A 14,062-nucleotide genomic window follows, 5' to 3' on the forward strand; every position below is an offset into this window, starting at 1 on the left:
TATATATTATCTGATATTAAAGTAAATGAAATATTTATAATGATTCCAGATGAGTTCAAATGAAGGAAAGTGTTCTGCTAGCAGTTGGCATATTCATTACAGCAGATGAGTTGATGACCCAAGATAGCCAATGGTCAGACGTGACAGTGAAAGCTGAGTATTGACTGGATTCTCACTTGGCCTGGAATATATGAGGCTGTGGCAGCAAGAAGGACCCGGTGCAGATGGAAGGGAGGATGACAGGTGAAAGAGGAGGATGGCTCTGGCATTCGGTGTTAACACTCCTGTCGGCTGCAGTGCTGACTTCTGCACAAAAGCAGCTGCTCAGCTTCCCTTTTGGCTAGAAAGAAGGTGACAGCAAACGGTTGCAGGTGTGATGAGGAGGAAGACAAGAATTAGAGAGAATAGGCAACAGATTACATCTGAAAGCAAGAAGGGAAGGAAAGTTCTTCTTGAAAAGATAGGTGCTAATATACACATACTTCTTTACAAAATGCGTATGTATTTTGTTTTATCTTTAATAATTTTCTCTTTTCAAAGCTATTCAGTGAAGACTGTATTTTCTACATGTAAGGTTTCTGAATTGTCCTTGAAAGTGGTTGGTTACCTTGTCCGAGAATTTTATTCATTTTCCTGGGATTTTTCATATTTTATCAAAACGTTTGATTATAAAAAAAATTACCACTCCTAAATTTTCAAATTCTTTTTTAAAAAAGTTATGCAGAGTTACTGGGTCATTACACAATGATGGTCATATTAAAATTTTAAATTTATAAAATATAAAAAACTGAACATTAAAAAAATTTTTTGTTAAAATCTCATAATGGACCACAAACTACAAAATTTAGATTTGTGATTCCTTTGCTTTTTAAGTTTGAAAAATCCTATAAAAATGCATTTCAATTTGTATTTCAAGTCTTCCTTCGTAAAAATATCCATTGATTTTATATTAGTAGATTAGCAAAAAAAAGTAATATTTAATTTAGCAGGAATCAGTGAATATATTTTTGAGTTGAAACAAGTGGAAATTGACTGATTCATATGTTTTGAGGTCATTTTGAAAATAAGATACTCCTTTACACCCATCAAAATATCATTACTTTCTTTTATTTTATATAAACATTTTCCTTGAATACTTTATTGTTTTAGGTGGGAGGACCAGTTATTTGTCTTAAAATTGCTAGTCTTACTTGTAAAAAAAATGTTATATGGCATAATGGCTGAATATTTTGCTCATTTATTTTTGTTGCACATAACCCTTGGGGAGAATTTCTAACGGGTTGGAGCAAGCAGAAAGAGGGTGTCTAACAAAGCGCTTGTATTCATAATTGGGAAATATGTTTTAACTTCTGTTAAATTTCTTAAAATTTGGGGAGTCATTTTCCCAGTGAGCTCCCTTTAAAAAATTCCTAAGTAAGAATATTACAAAACCAGAAATTGAAGAGATGCATGTAGAAATAACCACATTGTACCTTTGAGGCAAAGCATATTAAATAGCTAAAAATTTTATTAATGAAAGAGTATCTGCACAGGTAGATTGGGAGAAAAAACATCTACCAAAAGTGTATTTAAAATATTTGACCTTAAACAACAATAACAACAGCAGCGACAGTAAGTAGCGAGCATAAAAATTGGTAAGAGAAATTAATGAAGTCAAATTGGTAGCGAAGGAGATTTCCTAACGGCATTACTGTGTAAACATGAGCGTGGATGAAGGCTGGTAATTCTTTGCCAGAAAACCTGTGTCTTCATCTCTGAGCCAGCTACTATGTGGATTTATGCTCCAGCGTCCTGACTTCAGACACTGTTTGTGCAATTCTCTGTCTTCACAGTGTATCAGCTAAACACGAACTAATCAAATAAACACCCACGTGTCTGTCAGTTGGTCCTACTGTGGGGGCTTGCGTATTGCTGTGATGCTGGAAGCTATGCCACCGGTATTCAAATACCGTGGGTCACCCATGGGGGACAGGTTTCAACTGAGCTTCCAGACTAAGACAGACCAGGAAGAAGGATCTGGAGCTCTACTTCTGAAAAGAATTAGCCAGTGAAAACCTTATTATAAACAGCAGGGGAACATTGTCTGATGTAGTGCAGAGAGATGAGCCTCTCAGGTTGGAAGGTGCTGAAAAGACTGGGGAAGAGCTGCCTCCTCAAAGCAGAATCTGCCTTAATGGCGTGGATGGAGTCTATAGTGTTGATCATTTCAAAAGCACTTGGACCTCGTAAGTGGGCTCAAAATTTATTTTCTTGTTGCAGAGCATTGATATTCTAGAGTTCAAGAAAAGAGATGCTTTGGGGTGAGTTAAAGAAAAAGGGATGGGGAGAGGCAAGAGAAAAGATTGTTTTGTAAAAAGAGAAGAGGCCATTTTAAGCAGATGATTTTCCCCAGCCCCCAAAGGAAATATATTGGCGGGTTGCTGTAGCAGAATCACGAATGAGTTAATGTGATTTAAAACTAGTTTACAAAATGAGTAATGGAAAAAGAGAATGACATAAGATTAAATACAGGAATGAAGCCCACATTTTGCGTCCTTTGAGAACTCATAGATCATCTGTTTGGGGCTGCCTGGTTCCTATGTAACATGTCAGAGGAGAGTGGCAGTAATGCTAACACTGACAAAATTTAGTTATGACAACAGGATATATAAATAGACCATTCCAGGTACGTATTCATCTTGTTAACCATGGTGCCAAAGAAGAATTCAATATCAGGGACTGACTGATTTATTCCCCACCAAAAAAGGTGTGCTGGCTACAGATTTTACATTTAGAAGAATCATGATCCTTTTGAAAATTTGCCAGAATTACTTAGTCTCTAGTTTCAATCTGTCAATTGAATGATCTGTCCATAATGTGTAATGTATGATGACCCCAGTCAATGACTTTGTCGTTTTGCAATCTCAGTAACCTCCCTGAATCCTAGAAAATAAAGTCGCAATATTCTTCCCTTGTTAGCTCTTAAATCCTTGAATTTCTATGCACCAGGTTGTCTAATAAATATTTAGCAAAGAGTTTTTTTTTTTTTTTGCTTCTGTTTTTGTTTAAGTGTTATATTTAGTTATCTTACAAAAAGAATTATAAAATGAATTTTGCCTTTTGGCTATGACTGAGTAGAGGTATAAAGAAATACTCTACCAAAGAAGTAAATAGGAAGCCAAACAAAATTCATAAAAACATCCATTTCGGTACTCTAGATACTGATCGAACTCATAGAAATCTTTGAGAAGCACTAATGCTTTTAAAACTTTGAACTTCTGGTAAAAACAGTGGGAACCTGTGACTTTCTGACATGGAACTGTTCTGACTTCTTCTCAGGGTGGGGCAAGCAATGAGGACTGTAAGATTATCTGCTATAGTTGAAGAGGGTTCCTTAGATTTAGAGTGCTAGATAACACCCACATCCAGCAATGTTGTTGGTGCAGTAGGAGGGGCCCACAGTTCTGCTTCAGGCACAAGCAATCATTTTCTGTAAGTGCCAAATGGTAAAGATTTTGGGTTCTGTGATCCAGATAGGGTATCAGCTGTAACCTGATAACCCGTTGTTGTGGAGTCGATTCCGACTCATAGTGACCCTATAGCACAGAGTAGAACTGCCCCATAGGGTTTCCAAGGAGCAACTGGTGGATTTGAACTGCCGACCTTTTGGTTAACAGCCAAATGCTTAACCACTGGGCCACCAGGGCTCTGAGTTGGAGCTGATTCAAAGCCACCTAACAACAACAGGACAATATACATGAACAAATGGAAATTACCAAGGAGACAGAAACTATAAAAATGAACCAAATGGAAGTTCTCAAGTTGAAAAGTACAAGAACTAAAATCAAAAGTTGACTAAAGTGGCTCAATAGCAGATTCAAAACAGCAGAAGAAAAAAATTAGTGAACTTAAAGATAGATCAATAGAAGTTATACAGTCTAAAGGACAAAAAGAAAAATCACTGAATAAAAATGAACAGAATCTTAGAGACTGGTGGGACAACAAAACTGTACAAAAATACATATATAGGGGATCTCAAAAGGAGAAGAAAGGGAGACAGAAAGGAACAGAGAAATATTTGAAGATATAATGGTTAAAAACATTTAAAAAATAATTAAATGCATAAATCTACAACATGCAAGAAACATAACAATCTTCGAGCAGTATAAATACAAAATAGATACATTGTAGTGAAACTTTAGAAAGAGAAAGAGGAAATTTTGAAAGCATCAAGACAAAAATAACTCATCATGTACATGGATCACTGATAATTAAAGTTTAAGTTTTTATCTAGAACAATTGAGTCCAGTATGTACGATGACACAGTCAACGTGCTAGAAAAACGAACAAATCTATCAACCAAGAATTTTATACCCATCAAAATGACCCTTCAAAAATAAATATAAAGAAAAAAAAATCCCAGATAAATAAATACAGAAACAGTTAACTGCTAGTAGACCTGCCTTGCAAAAAAGACTAAAGGACATCCTCCAAATAAAAATTAATCTAGAGGGTGAGTCCATCAACAGAAAGGAAGAACACTGGAAATGTTAAATATGTGGGTTAATATAAAACATGCTATAGATGTTCAAAAATATTTTCTCATAGTATAAAACAATGATTACAACTCTGTTTATAAATATATACATATATTTGGCAATAATAAAACAAACGAGAGGGGAAGGAATGGAGCTATATTTGAGCAAAATTTAGATATTTTGCTGTAAAACTTAAGGTAATATTAATCTCAAATAGATTGTGATCAACTACAATGCTCATTGTAACTCAAAGAGCAACTACTAAGAAAATAACTTTTAAAAAACTTTAAAAATAAAAAGGAATTAAATATCGTACACTTAAATATATTTACTTAACAAAAATGAAGGAAGCCAAGGGTGAACAGAGGAACAAGAAAGACAGAAGACATATAGAAAACAAGAAGCAAGATGTCAATATTAAACCAACTATATCAATAACATTGCTCGTGAATGGTCTAAATACCCAACGCAAAAGGCAGAGATTGGCAGATTGAATAGAAAAGCAAGATTCAAGTGTATATTGTGTACAATAAATACATCTTAGATTGGAAGACACAAATAGGTTGAAAGTTAAAGGATGAAAATTAATATATAATGTTAAGAATTATTTTATATCAGAAAAATACTTTAAGGCAAGAAATATTAATAGAGATGAGAAACATTTCATAATGATAAAAGGGATAATACATAAAAAAGATATAACAATTATAAGATATACACACCTAACAACAGGACATCAAAATACATAAAGCAAAAACTCATAGAATTAAAACTGGAAATGGACAATTCAACAATAATATATGGAGATTTTAATATCCTGCTTTTAATAATTAGTAAAACTACTAGAGAGAAATCAGCAGGATGAAGAAGACTAGAACAAAACTATCAACCAACTTGACCTAACTAAAATTTATTGAACACTCTACCCAATGACTGTTGAATACATATTGTTCTCAAGTGCACACGGGACTTTCTCAAGGATAGACTTATCCTGGACCATTAAATAAATCTCAAAGAATCTAAAAGAATAGAAATAAAACAATATAATTAAATTAAAAGTCAACCACAGAAAGTAATCTGGGAAATCTCCAAATAATTCAAAATTAAAAAAGAAGAAATCACAAGGGAGTTAACGGCTGTTAACCAAAAAGGTCAGCAGTTTGAATCCACTAGCCACCCGCTCGAAACCCGATGGGACAGTTCTACTCTGTCCTATAGGGTCGCTCTGATTCAAAATCAACTCCACAGCAGCGGGTTTTGTTTTGGTTTTTATACATGGCTAGTGGGAATTTAAAATAATACAGCTACGTTAGGGAAAAGTCTGGCAGTTTCTTGAAAAAACTGAGCATAAATGTATCATATAACCTGATAATCTCACTCTGAGTAACCTATCGAAGACAACTGAAAATACATGTCCCCACAAAGACATAAACATAAATATCCGTTATACTTTCACAATAACCCCAAACTGGAAACAATTCAAATGTCTGGGCAAAATGTGCTATATCCAATCTATGGAATAATATTCAGCAATAGAACAAACTACTGATACTTGCTAAACGTGGATAAACCACACAGTCATTCTGCTCAATGAGAACGATAGCCATCTGAAGCCAATGCAAAGGACTGCATATAGTTTCATTTGTATGAAATGTCCTTATAAGTCAAATTTATAAAGACAGAAAGCAGATAAGTGGCTGCCTAGGTTTGCTATTGTTGTTGTTGGATGCTACTGAGTCAATTCTGACTCATAGTGATCCCAAGTGACACAGTAAAACTGCCCTATAGGGTTTTCTAGGCTGTAATCTTTATGGGAGCAGATTGCCAGATCTTTCTGCCAAAGTGCCGCTGTGTGAGTTTGAACTGCCAACATTTTAGTTAACAGAGAAGAACTTAACAGTTGTGCCACCAGGACTCCTTAGAGTTGGGATTACTAGCAGAAATTACCTACACACTGATACAAGGGAAATTTGGGGGGTGATGAAATATGTTCTAAAATTGGTTTGTGGTGATAGTTGCATAACTTAGATTTTACTGGTAATCATTGAACTGTACACTTACAATACTTGATAAGAAGAATAATGACACAGTCCCCCAAGATGTACATGTCCTGACCCTCCAAACTTGTGAATATGTTAATTTACATGGCAAAAGGGACTTTGCAGATGTAATTAAGGGGACAGACCTCGAGGTGAGGAGATTATCCTGGGTTATCCCGGTGGACCAGTCTAATTACATGAGTCCTTGACAGTGAAAGAGGAAGGTTGAAGAGTGGGTAAGAAAGATGTGGCATGAGAAGGACTTGACCCATTTTTTGCAATGGGTTTGCCACCAGGGCACAGATGTTGGTGAAAACCATTGCAAAGTCTACGCTAAAATGGGAAAGGAAAAGACCCATATCCACATCGGCATCACTGGACACTTAGATTCCTGCAAGTCCACCACTACTGGTCACCTGATCTACAAATGTGGCTGGATCAACAAAAGAACCATCGAAAAATTTGAGAAGGAAGCTACGAAGATGGGAAAGGGCTCCTTCAAGTATGCCTGGGTTTTGGATAAACTGAAAGCTGAACGTGAGCGAGGCATCACCACTGATATCTCCCTGTGGAAATCTGAGACTGGCAAGACTATGTGACCGTCATTGATGCCCCAGGACACAGAGACTTTATCAAAAACGTGATGACAGGAACATCACAGGCTGACTGTGCCGTCCTGAGTGTAGCTGCTGCTGTTGGTGAATGTGAAGCTGGTATCTCCAAGAATGGGCAGACCCATGCACATGCCATTCTGGCTTACATACTGGGTGTGAAACAACTAATTGTTGGTGTTAACAACATGGATTCCACTGAGACACCCTACAGCCAGAAAAGACACAAGGAAATCATTAAGAAAGTCAGCACCAGCATTAAGAAAATTGGCTACAACCCCGACACAATAACATTTGTGCCAATTTCTGGTTGGAATGATGACAATATGCTGGACCCAAGTACTAACATGCCTTGGTTCAAGGGGTGGAAAATCACTCATAAGGATGGCAATGCCAGTGGGACCACACTGCGTGAAGCCCTGGATTGCATGCTGCCATCAGTTCGTCCAACTGACAAGCCACTGCATCTGCCTCTCCAGGATGTCTACATAATTGGTGGGTACTGGCACCGTCCCTGTGGGCTGAGTGGAGACTGGTGTTCTCAGACTGGGCATAGTGGTCATCTTTGCTCCCGTCAATGTTACCACTGAAGTAAAAACAAACAAACAAACAAAAGAAGCTTGTTGCTGTTGAGTCAATTCCAAATCATAGTGAGCCAATAGGACAGAGTTGAACTGCCCCATAAGGTTTCCAAGGCTGTCAATTTTTACAGAAGCAGACTGCCACATCTTTCTCCTGCAGAGTGGCTGGTGGGTTTAAACAGCGACCTTATGGTTAGCAGCCAAGCGCTTAACCACTGCACCACCAGGGCTGTTGAAATGCTCCATGGAGCTTTGAGCCAAACTCTGCATGGGGACAATAGAGATTTCAACATCAAGAACGTCTCTGTCAAAGATGTTTGTCATGACAATGTGGCTGGTGACAGAAAAATGACCCACCAACGGAAGCAGCTGTCTTCACTGTTCAGGTGATCACCTTGAACCACCCAGGCCAAGTCAGTGCTGGATATGCACCTGTGCTAGATTGTCACACTTCTCACATTGCTTGCAAGTTTGCTGAGCTCAAGGAGAAGATTTATCACTGTCTGGTATGAAGCTGGAGGGTGGCCCCAAATTCTTGAAGTCTGGTGATGCTGCCATCATTGATATGATTCCTAGCAACCCCATGTGTGTTGAGAGCTTCTGTGACTATTCTCCTCTGGGTTGTTTTGTTGTTCTCAATATGAGACAGAAAGTTGCTGTGGCTGTTATCAAGACAGTGGATGAAAAGGCTGCTGGAGTTGGCAAGGTCACCAAGTATGCTCAGAAAGCTCAGAAGGCTAAATGAATACTACCCATAACACCTGCCACCCTAGTATTAATCAGTGGTGGAAGAAAGGTCTCAGAACTGTTTGTCTCCACTGGTCATTTAAATTTCATAGTTAATGATAACGATGAATTGTAAAACCTTCAGAAGGAAAGGAATGTTTTGTGGGCTCTTTGTTTCTTTTTTGTGTGGCAGTTTTAAGCTATTTGTTTTTAAAATCAGTGCTTTTTAAATGGAAACAACTTAACCCAAAGTCTGTGACAGAATTTTGAGACCCATTAAAACAAAGTTTAATGAGAAAAAAAAAAAAAGGACTTGACCCTCCATTTCTGGCTTTGATGTTGGAGAAAGAGGGCCATAAGTCAAGGAGTACGACAGCCTCTAGAAGCTGGAAATGACCCTCCATTGACAGCCAGCAAGAAAACAGGGAGCTAAGTCCTACAACCACAATGAACTCCGTTCAGCCCGACTACTTGAATGGGATTCTCCGCTAGAGTTTCCAAGAAAAAATAGAGTCTGCCAACATCTTGATTTTAGTTTGATGAGATCCGTACTAAACTCATCCACAGAACTGTAAGATAATAAATTTGAGTCATTTTAAGCCACTAAGTTTGTGATAAATTTGTTCAGGCTGCAGTAGAAAATTAATACAAAATGGGAGAAAAAAATGAAAGAATTACAAAAGGACTTATGTGAATCATATTAAGAAAAATTATTTAAAACTTGGAAATAAGGCAAAAAGATGGACAACATATTCCTTTCAATGTCATCCGGAAAAACTTGCTGCCGTAGAGTAGATTCCGACTCATAGCGACCCTGTAGGACAGAGTGGAACTGCCTCATAGAGTTTCCAAGGCTGTAATTGCTATAAGGAGCCTTGATGACGCAGTGGTTAAGAACTCAGCTCCTAACCAGAAGGTTGGCAGTTTGAATCCACCAGCTACTCCTTGGATGTTGTAATAGGCATTTTTTAACAGGCTCACACGAGGATTATGTTTTGACTTTGCTCCTTATACTTCATTAAGGACTCAGGTTCTGTGAAGTGGCATGTTCACCCGTCAGATTTCTGTGTGATATGATAAGCATCTCCAAAGGTTATGGTTTCATTATCCTGTAGGACATTAACCAGTGTTATAGCAACCTAGCAACTTCACTCCAACAGTTGGCTTTTTCAAACATCTATAAATACCCTGTTTTTCAAATGCTTTTGGAAACACCTCTATATTCTTAATAGTTGCCACATTCTAGAATTAATATATCTTTGACGTATATTAATTTTATATTTGAATGAGAGTCATATTTTTAACTATAAATCATTGTAGTTGGACAATCAAAGAATATTATCTTTAGGGATGGTGGAAAATTTTGTACTTGCAAAATTAGACCCATAAGAGAACAATAAATAAGAATTAATAAATGTACGAAATTAGTCTAGCAGCTGTACAAATGGATACCGAATAAGCAAGAAATACACAAAAGTTAAGAGAAAAAAACCCCTTAATTCTGGAATGGACTTGATACGGGAAGCAGTTTTTGCTACCGTTTTTAATATCTTCATTGCTATCAATTCATGAGGGACTTTACTGACATAAATATAAGATGGAAATTCAAGAAAAAATGCCATTGTTTTAAGTGACGTTGGGAAATTTAATGGGCATATAAGAAAAAAGTATTACCGATTTTCTACCTGAGAACAATATTTCTAACACTTAAAGCTAAAATAAGGAGACACTATGGTGATTATCAATGTCACTTTTGATAGAATTTGTTTGGAAATTGGCCCGTCAATTTGCTCTAAATGTCCTTGAAACCTTAATTTAGTTGGTAATTTGACCAACTATGAATTTTTTTAATTATGATATTTCCATGGCTAATTCTTTTTTTTTTTTTTAAGTATCTCCTAGGTAGAATTTTGAAGTTTAATACATCTCTATAGCCTAAACTTGTGTATTTACATATATATACATTTCAATGTCCAAAGTGACATTATTAATATTAACAGCCACGATAATGTCTCCTTATTTTAACTTTAAGTGTAAGAAATATTATTCTCAAGTGGAAAACTTGTAATACTTTTTTCTTATATATATATAAAATTCATTTTCTTGTTAAATTTAAAAATTATCTCAAATCTATAGATAAGACCTTAAGACCCAAGATCTATATATATACATTTATATATAAAACAATTATACCTGAGATAAATGTGATAATTTATATATATGTATATATAACAATTATACCTGAGAGAAATGTGATATAATAAAGAGAGCACAATTTCCAGAGCTTGAGTGCTGCCTCCATTCTACTACTAATTGAAAATAATTTTTGACTATTCTTAGTCCAAATTTTTTTCTCTCGTTGCCTACTGTCCCTAATTCAGTTTCTTGTCTTGCTCTATATTCTCTGACAAAATTTAGTCAGCACTAAATCAATATCACCAAAACAAAGATTAGAAAGTTGATTGTAACTTTAGTTATCCAGTATGCCTATCTGTAAAATAAAGCTGGATAATGGTTGGTCTCATTAATGGTTTTAAAAGAAGTAGTTAAGAAAGATGCATATAAACAGATATTTAGAAATTTCTTTCCCCCCAATCGAGTTTATATTGAGACCATGTGTTACAATATCTACCATTTCTGGAGGTTGTGACACGCTTTAGGTCCTGTGTTAGCTGCAAATTTCTAATGTACATTTCTAATCCGTACAGCAAACTTGAAGATAGGAACTACTGTCCCCAGAGCACTTTTTTTTTCCACTGATGATGAAACACTGACCCATAGAAGTTAGGTAACTAGAGTCTAAGGTCACACAGCTAAGATTCAGTCACAGCTCTGTCTGAATCCAAAGACTCTGTTCTTTCCATTAAAAGGCAGGAATTCGGTGATCTGAGTTCTGGAGCAGCTTTGTGACCTGGAGTTAATCATTTTACTTCTCTAAACCTTTATTTCTTCAACAGTAAGAGCATGTGGTCAGACTAGGTCGTGTCAAACATCCCTTCCGGTTTTAAATGCAGATATGATTCATATTGTCTTATCTGCAATATATCTATTCTGTGCTCATCACTAGATCCTTTGAGGAAAGATACAGGAAATTGGGGTGCAAACTTCCTTTCATTTTTTAGCCTGGTTGGCTTTCTTCCCTCTATAAAAAGTATACACCCACTCCTCCTCACTTATTGACATAGTTAGACTCCAAAGACCACATCCTTATGTGAAAATCAGTGAAAACAGAGAATGACCACATCAGATCACAAAATGAAGGATGACTACATCATTTCATAACTGCCAGATTACATCATTACATAACTGCCAAACCCCTGAGAATCATAGCCCAGTCAAGCTGACACATAACCTTAACCATCACAGCCAGCATTACTCTCGCCTCACACCTCAGCATTTGTAATGACAGACATACATCTTAAGGTGCAAAATAGTCAGATAGTAGATTTCTTACTATTGTTGTAAATGCAAAATGTCAGATAATGAGATAGTCACTAAGTGAGGATCCTGTAAAAACACACTGCTGTCGAGTCGGTTCCAACTCATAGCAACCCAATAAGACAGAGCAGAACTGCCCATTAGGGTTTCCAAGGAGCAGCTGGTGGATTCAAACTGCCGACCTTTTGGTGAGCAGCCGTAGCTCTTAACCACTGCACCACCAGGGCTCCAATAAGTGAGGAGTAGGTGTATATCAGAGAGTCACATTGTTATATTAAAATAATCCTAGGATTGTACCACTGATTCCCCTACATGTGAACTTGAACAGGGTCACATTTTGTTATAGGAATAGATAACTCTAGATAAAACATGTCATTAAAATAAACTATATTAATAATTTCTTTAAAATCTATACTCATGAGACATCAATAAGCTGTTTGAAAGAAATGTAATCTACTTTCAAAATATTTTCTCATTTACTTTGAGGATTGAAGTGTTTAGCATGCCCGGTTGTTGTTAGGTGCCGCCAAGACTGTTCTGACTCATAGCGACCCTACGTACAACAGAACGGAACAGCGCCCAGTCCCTCACTATCTTCACAGTCGTTGTTATGCTGGAGCCCATGGTTGCTGCCACTGTGTCAATTCATCTCATTGGGGGACTTCCTGTTTTACTCCGACCCTGTACTTTATCAAGCATGGTGTCCTTCTCCAGGGACTGGTCCCTCCTGATAACATGTCCAAAGTATATAGTATACCCTATGTAAGAACAATTATTTCCTGAAGAATTTTTCATGAAACCATGATAGGTAGCTGATAACTCCAAATTAAACTAAAGCACTAAGAAATAGACTGGGATAAAAAGAGAGAATTCACTCTGAGGGAAAAAAAAAGTTGAGATCAGACTTAAAGTAAGTTGCACGGACCCACTTGGAGCTGAGTGTACCAAATACGATTTATGTGCAAAGTAGTTTTTGCTCCATAATTTATGAGACAACAAGTGGAATGCAATCAGCATATGGTGACTCAATTTGGAAGAGAGGGTTTAAGCAAAATAATTCAGCCTCTAGTTTATGCCATATTTGAATAAAGTCTTTGTCTTCCCTCTGTTCCATCCCAACCCCTAACACTCAACCCCCTACACAAATGCACTTAGCATCCTATCTTACACACCTTCGGTATCATTTTCATTAGTCATTGTTTTTAACTTCAGAAAAGTAATGGCATCTCATTATGCACTTTTCTTCCACACAACTCAAGTTCTATGCAGTGTGCTTCAACTAAAATAAATAACTAGCAGAGCCACTTTCTTTTTATTTACTTATTTTAAAATCCCCACTTTCCCAGAGTCCTTTGTGAAGTAAAAAGAAGAAATAGATAAAACCTGTTCTGGCAGCTCAGTTTCTTTATTTTGACATGCATGGCCTCCTATATAATTTGCTTATTGATCTCAATCATGAAGACAAGAAAACACATCCTCTCTTGTCTGTGAAGCTATGAATCACGGATTACTCAACCAATGTCAAATTGAACAACTTTGCTTGTCACTGATAAGAGCATTCACATTGAAATGAAAAGGGTCGTCTGCCTCCAGTTTAACCCCATATATCACTATGTTAAATACAGTAAACGCCCCTATAGACAGGTGTGTCATCTCCTTCACTGTAGACACTATCGGCACTATAGACAGCTGTGTCATTTCCTTCACTACAGACAGTATAGACAGCTGTGTCACCTCATTCACTACAGACACTATAGACAGCTGTGTCATCTCCTTCACTACAGACACTATCGACACTATAGACGGCTGTGTCATCTCCTTCACTACAGACACTATAGACGGCCGTGTCATCTCCTTCACTATAGACACTATAGACAGCCGTGTCATCTTCTTCATTATAGACACTATAGACAGCTGTATCATCTCCTTCACTACAGACAGTATAGACGGCTGTGACATCTCCTTCACTGCAGACACTATAGACGGCCGGGTCATCTCCTTCACTACAGACACTATAGACGGCTGTGTCATCTCCTTCACTATGGACACTATAGAAGGCTGTGTCATCTCCTTCACTACGGACAGTATAGACGGCCGTGTCATCTCCTTCACTATGGACACTATAGACGGCCGTGTCATCTCCTTCACTA

At 37.0% G+C, this 14,062-nt stretch overlaps 1 pseudogene; it reads left to right on the forward strand.

Annotated features, from left to right (window-relative positions):
- The first annotated feature begins 6,894 nt into the window (after positions 1-6,894).
- On the forward strand, positions 6,895-8,493 carry LOC101358859 (elongation factor 1-alpha 1-like; annotated as a pseudogene).
- Positions 8,494-14,062: the final 5,569 nt, after the last annotated feature.

Source organism: Trichechus manatus, unplaced genomic scaffold (genome assembly GCF_000243295.1).
Source record: "Trichechus manatus latirostris isolate Lorelei unplaced genomic scaffold, TriManLat1.0 scaffold00099, whole genome shotgun sequence".
Classification (NCBI taxonomy): domain Eukaryota; kingdom Metazoa; phylum Chordata; class Mammalia; order Sirenia; family Trichechidae; genus Trichechus; species Trichechus manatus.